The sequence below is a fragment of the Puntigrus tetrazona genome, chromosome 10, assembly GCF_018831695.1.
Source record: "Puntigrus tetrazona isolate hp1 chromosome 10, ASM1883169v1, whole genome shotgun sequence".
NCBI classification, from domain to species: domain Eukaryota; kingdom Metazoa; phylum Chordata; class Actinopteri; order Cypriniformes; family Cyprinidae; genus Puntigrus; species Puntigrus tetrazona.
In genome coordinates, this window is record NC_056708.1 from 15,417,230 (window position 1) to 15,424,251 (window position 7,022).

A 7,022-nucleotide genomic window follows, 5' to 3' on the forward strand; every position below is an offset into this window, starting at 1 on the left:
ATCTTCCCTTTCCTCCAGTGAATCAGTTATCGCTTGTGTAGGTAGAAACCCAGGTCTCACTTCGTATAATATATCTTTTATTTGTCTGTAGCCTACTGCAAACCAGTTTTCGTAAAACATTGTTTTTTTCCCTTTATTATTTAGGTTTAAAAACAAAGGTTGTCGTAGGTATTGCTTTCTCCCTTCAATCTTTACATACACATTGTCATAAAACATTTTCCAAGTTCTCAGCAGTTCTTTGTAGAACTCCGGTATATTTCCTATCATCTCATCTTTAAAAGCCATCCATAAAAAGTCATCTCCTATTTGTCCACACTTATTCATAAAGTAACTCATAACACTTTTCCATGGGATGTTATCTTTATTTAAAAACCTTTTTACCATTTTAATCCTCATGCTTTTCATTCTTAGCCATGGATCTATCAGTCCTAATCCCCCATCTTCCACATTTCCAATGATTGTATTATATGCAATTTTAGACGGCTTACCATCCCAAAGAAATGTTAAGATCATAGCTTTTATTCTCTTATATAGCCATATTGGTAAACTTACAACACTTAAAACGTACCACATTTTGGATAAAAAAAGAGAATTTAATACAAGCACCTTCCCTTTTAGAAACAGTACTCTCTGTTTCCAAAAATTTAATCTTTTATCCATTTTGTTCAGAATTTCGTTCCAATTTATTTCTCTAGTTACAATCTCATTGTATCCAAGCGTAATGCCTAAAATTTTAATATTGCTTTTTTGTTCTTTAAAACACCAATTTATTTGTGGAACTTATACCTTTCCCATTTTAACGTATTCAGATTTTTCCTTATTTACCTTTGCTCCCGAGCCACTACAATATTTATCAAAAATCTCTATAGCTTTCTCCACACTATTGGAATCCTTTAAAAAATAAAGTGGTATCATCTGCATACTGAAAATCTTTTGTTCCATTTCATTACCTTCTATTAAAATACCTTTTATTTCTTTTTCTCTATTTATTGCTAAACCTAACGGTTCCGCGACTATAGTGTACAGTAAGGCCGATAAGGGACATCCTTGTCTTATCGATCTTGAAATTCCTATGTAATCTGTTAAAAAAAACATTTTTTTTAAAACAACTAATAATTTCTGTGTAAAAACATTTCATCCACTTTAAGAAATTATTCCCAAAGCCAAATCTTTTAAGCAAATCAAATAAATATTTATGTTCCACTCTATCAAACGCCTTTTCTAAATCCATACTAAATAAAAACCCCTTACCTTTTTTTCTCTTTTGTATACCAAATTAAGTCTCTAATACTCGTTACTGTATCCGCTATATCTCTTCCCAGTATACTGTACGCTTGATTGGTCGTGATGATGTGTGGTGTTACTTTTTTAAGTCTATTTGCAAAGATCTTTGCTAATATTTTGTAGTCTGTATTGAGCATACTCAACGGTCTATAATTCCTCAAATCATCTTTATTTCTTTTCTTTTTATATATTATTTTAATCATACCTCTCTTCATACTCTCACTCAATTGCCCATTTTCAAAAATCATTAAGAACAGATCTTTTAGAATTGGTGTTAAAACATCTTTAAAAACCTTATAAAATTCAGACGATAAACCATCCAAGCAAGGGCTTTTCCTGTTGTTTAATTGTGTTATAGCTTCATTTATCTCTTCTTCTGCTATATCACTATTACACATTTTTTTTTATCATCTTCTGTTACTTTTACTTTAATTTGATTTAACAAGAATTCTTCATCTTCTACATTAACTCCTTCTATTCTTAAATTCACAAATAACCTACCAGATCTATCTGACCTGCTCCGCAAACCTGAGAATGCAGATGATCTTGAACAAATGACCAGCAGTATGTGCAGTATCTTCACTCGCACATTAGATACTGTCGCTCCCATCAAGTTAAAAAAGATTAGAGAGAATAAAAGTGTACAATGGTACAATAGTCATACACACGCTCTAAAAACAGCTACTCGTTCACTAGAACGTAAGTGGAGAAAGACTAAACTAGAGGTTTTTAGAATTGCCTACAAGGACATTATGTGCATTTATAGACAGTCACTAAAAGCAGCCAGAGCCGAGCACCTCCGTAAACTCATTGAAAGCAACCAAAACAATCCTAGATTTTTATTTAGCACAGTGGCTAGATTAACAAATGATCGGTCAGCAATAGAACGGTGCACACCCTCTCAGTTAAGTAGCAATGACTTCATACAATTCTTCACTAATAAAATAGATAATATCAGACTTAAAATAACGGAAAATCAACCCTTAACTTTGTCCTATAGTCCAGCCTTACTCAGTACCCAGCAAATTCAGTTACAGTGTTTTGCAACCATAGGACAGGAAGAGTTAAACTAATCAATAAGTCTAAATCTGCCACGTGTGTATTAGGTCCTATTCCAACTAAATTTCTGAAAGATATATTACCAGTTGCTGGTGAACCTCTTCTAAATATTATTAACTCCTCCCTATCATTAGGTCACGTTCCTAATCCATTCAAATTAGCAATTATTAAGTCTCTGATCAAAAAAACACAACTTGATCCTAATGAATTAACTAACTACAGACCGATATCAAATCTCACATTTATATCAAAAATATTAGAAAAAGTTGTGTCAGCGCAGTTATGCTCCTTCTTAAAGATGAATGACGTCTATGAGGAGTTTCAGTCAGGTTTTAGACCTCACCATAGCACAGAAACCGCATTAGTTAAAATCACTAATGACCTGCTCTTAGCCTCTGACCGAGGCTGCGTCTCGCTACTAGTTTTATTGGATCTCACTGCTGCATTTGACACTATAGATCATAGTATTCTCCTGGAGCGTTTAAACACCGCTGGTGTACAGGGACAGGCTTTAAAGTGGTTTAAATCATACCTATCAGACCGTTATCAATTTGTAGATATAAACGGAGACCGCTCTAGTATAATGCCTGTAAAGTGTGGTGTGCCTCAAGGATCAGTTTTAGGCCCCTTAGTGTTCTCGATATACATGCTGCCCCTGGGGAACATTATTAGAAAGCACGGGGTTAATTTCCACAGTTATGCAGATGACACACAGCTATACATTTCATCTAAGCCTGATGAGTTATCAAAAATGTCTAAATTAACAGAGTGTGTTAAAGACATAAAAGACTGGATGACTAGAAATTTTCTTTTATTAAACTCTAATAAAACAGAGGTGCTTCTTATCGGCCCAAAAACATGTTTACAGCAAATTTCTGAGCTCAAACTACAATTAGATGGATGTGATATAAATGTTACTCCGACAGTTAAAGACTTGGGTGTGATATTGGACAGCAACCTGTCCTTCGAACACCATATCACTCATGTTACAAAATCTGCCTACTTTCATCTTAGAAATATTGCTAAACTCAGACACATGCTCTCTCTCTCAGATGCAGAAAAGCTAGTTCATGCGTTCATGACATCTAGACTGGATTATTGTAATGCGCTGCTCGCTGGTTGTCCAGCATCTTCAATAAACAAGCCTCAGTTAGTGCAGAATGCAGCCGCTCGAGTTCTTACCAGGACAAGGAAATATGGTCATATAACCCCAGTTTTATCCTCCCTGCACTGGCTGCCTGTTAATTTCCAAATTGATTATAAAGTACTGTTATTGACCTACAAGGCTCTAAATGGTTTAGCCCCCATTTATCTGACCAGCCTTCTGTCTCGCTACAACCCGTCACGCTCTTTAAGATCTCAAAACTCAGGGCTCCTGGTAGTTCCTCGAATAGCAAAGTCCACTAAAGGTGGTCGAGAATTTTCACATTTGGCACCCAAACTCTGGAATAACCTTCCTGCTAATGTTCGGGGATCAGACAAACTCTCTCAGTTTAAGTCTAGGCTAAAGACATATCTTTTTAGCCAAGCATACTCATAAAGATTCACATAAACCTATGCTACAGTACATTGTGATTCCCAATAGTATGAATGGCCGCTACGCTAATTATCCTTGTGTCTCCACCTCGGGATGCACATCCCGAGGCATCTATGTACCGAGCCACTCCAGTGGACCCAGTGAGGAGATGACCTTCCTGCGATGACGTCGAGGAAAACTTAACCTTCCGTCTGGATTAATTCAATAATTAATTCTCTTAATGACTATTTCTATCATGAATTTTCTTGTATTGTAATTCATCCTGTTGTGTAATGATTTGCTTTTGTGCAGCCGCTTTAGAACAATAGCCATTGTAAAAAGCGCTATACAAATAAACTTGAATTGAATTTAATTTAATTAAATAAAACACTATAGAAATCCTGGGCAGCTTTTAATATTCCTTCTTTATCTTTTATGTTTCTACCTTCTAAAGACACATTCTTTATTAGGTCAGCTTTTTGTCTAGTCTTTTATACCTTATAAAAAAACTTTGTACTTCTTTCTCCTTCTACTGTATTCCTTATTTTACTTCTTATTCTAGCACCCTCACATTTGTCTTCTTCCATTTTTTTAAGTTTCTCTTCAAGCGCTACTATTTTCCTAATGTCTGTGGTTCCTTCACTTACCTTTTTCATTTCATTTTCCCATTTTTTGATTAATTCTCTTTCTTTAGCTCTTTTTGCTTTCTGTATTTTCTTAGAAAATTCTATAGATAATCTTTTAATGTCTGCTTTTATATTGTCCCACCATGTGCATATTGCTTCATCGTATAGAACATCATTTACACTATTAATTATTAAGTTTTCAATTTCCATTTTGTAAAAATCATTCTTTAAAAGTTCTGCATTAAGCACCCATACCCCTGGTCCTCTCTCCACACCACTGAAATCCATCGTTACAAATAAAAAAATCATGATCGCTCCCACTGTACATTTTATAAAACACTTTTAAAATAAAATGCTCAAAACTCAAAAAAATATTCTCTTTTTACTCTATTTCTTTCTCTCCATACATCTACTAATTGGTGTTTATACATCATGCTTTTCAATTCTTTTCTTCCAACATCGGCTCTGTACACCATGTGATCTTCAGCATCTATTCTTTCTAAAATAGTATTAAAACCCTGTATAATAATAACGCTCTTACATCCAATAATCAAATCATTCAGTTTTTTTAAAAAAGTAACTCTTTCTGTATCTTCATTTGGAGCATGTATATTACATATTATTATTTCTTCTCCCTTATCCATAATTTTTACAATTAAAATCCTTCCATTATTATCTTTAAATAAAACTTTTGTTGATTCCACTGCTCCTTTTCTAACAAGTATCGCCAGACCTTTTTTCTTATTGGCATCGTTGCTGCACCATATTTCTCCATCCCAGCCTTTTTTAAGATCATCCAATATTATTTCATTCCATCCAGTCTCTTGAATACAGATAACATCACATTGCTTTGTTAAATTGATCACATTTTCAAATTTCCATTTAGATGACAATCCTCTAACATTAATCGAGACCAGACTTAAATTACTCATAATAGAAGAAAGAAGAACCAAAACAGCCAATCATCCATATATTTTCTCTCTTAATATCTAAGAATTTATATCAACTTGTTCATCATTTTGTCTTGCTCTTCTTTCCTTAACCTTTGTTTCTTTAATACCTGTTCAATATTTATTTTGACCCCTCTTGTCATTTTACGTCTTTTGTTTATAATGTCCAGAGTTCTACTTTCAAGCTCAAAGTTAATTTCAGCCGTTTTCTCATCGCTTACCTCCACTTCAGTCCATCCAGCTGCAACTTCACTCGTTGTTGCACATTCCTTCTCTTTCGTTTGGCCTTCATTGTTAGTTATACACTGAGTCTCAGTCTCCGTTGTATGAACTTCAATTTGTTTATCTCAATTGTCCTCTCTCCTCATACGCTCCTCCTCTCCTCTCTCCTCTATCCATCATTTCAAAGGTTGGAAACCTCAGACAGAAAATCTGTCTGAGGTTTCAAAAACTAATATGTAACTCAAAAAAAAATAGCCTTTAATTAATAAAAAAATAAAAAATAAAAATAAAAATAATAATAATAATAACAGCAAACAAAATGGAGGAGAGCCTTCCTCTCCCTACTGCAGCCAAAAACTCTCTCTAGCGCCAACAGGGTGGTGTGGCCTTAGGCTAGACCTGCTGCAAAAAGCCCACTTTTTTTAAGGAGAGGCACACTAAGTGCCATCATACTAGATAAGTAATGAAATAAATAAAAAAATACTTCAAAATAAGGTACATTAAAGATAAGAGCATTAGTTAATTAGATCAAAACAAGCAAACGCTGTTTAAAGATCAGCTACTTTAAAGTCAATTGAATTAAATAAGCAGTAAGGGAAAGCAAAGAGCTGGTCAAACTTTAGCCACACTAAGGGCCAGTGTATTAGATAAGTAGTGAAGAAAACCAAAAAACTTACAGCACCTGGTATTCCTAGGCAGTCTCCCATCCAAGTACTAACCAGGCCCAACACTGCTTAGCTTTTGAGATCAGACGAGATCAGGGACGAACAGGGTGGTGTGACCGTAAGCGAGAGCTGCTGCAAAAAGCCCCCTATTTTAAGGTGAGGCACACTAAGTGCCATCATACTGGATAAGTAATGAAATAAATACAAAAAATACTTCAAAATAAGGTACAATAAAGAAAAGAGTGTTCAGGCCCAGCAGGCTTAGCTTCTCTATCAGTTGCTGAGGGATGATGGTGTTGAATGCTGAGCTGAAGTCAATGAACAGCATTCGGACGTAGTTTCCCTTTGAGTCCAGATGTGAGAGGGTGAGATGGAGGGTTGTGGTGATAGCATCGTCCGTAGAACGGTTTGGACGATACGCAAACTGTAATGGGTCAAGTGTAGGTGGTAGCTGTGACTTGATGTGCCTCATGACAAGCATCTCAAAGCATTTCATCACAATTGGTGTGAGTGTGATGGGACGATAGTCATTGAGGCACGAAACCACAGACTTCTTAGGCACCGGGACGATTGTTGTTGTTTTGAGGCACGTTGAAATGACAGAGCTGCTCAGAGAGATATTGAAGATATCAGTGAAGACATCCGCTAGCTGCTCTGCACACTCCTTTAGTACTCTGCCTGGAATGTTGTCCGGTCCAGC

At 35.5% G+C, this 7,022-nt stretch overlaps 1 pseudogene; it reads right to left on the bottom strand.

Moving 5' to 3' along the window:
- Window positions 1–6,327: 6,327 nt before the first annotated feature.
- Window positions 6,328–6,446, bottom strand: LOC122353301 (annotated as a pseudogene).
- Between the last annotated feature and the right edge of the window lie 576 nt (window positions 6,447–7,022).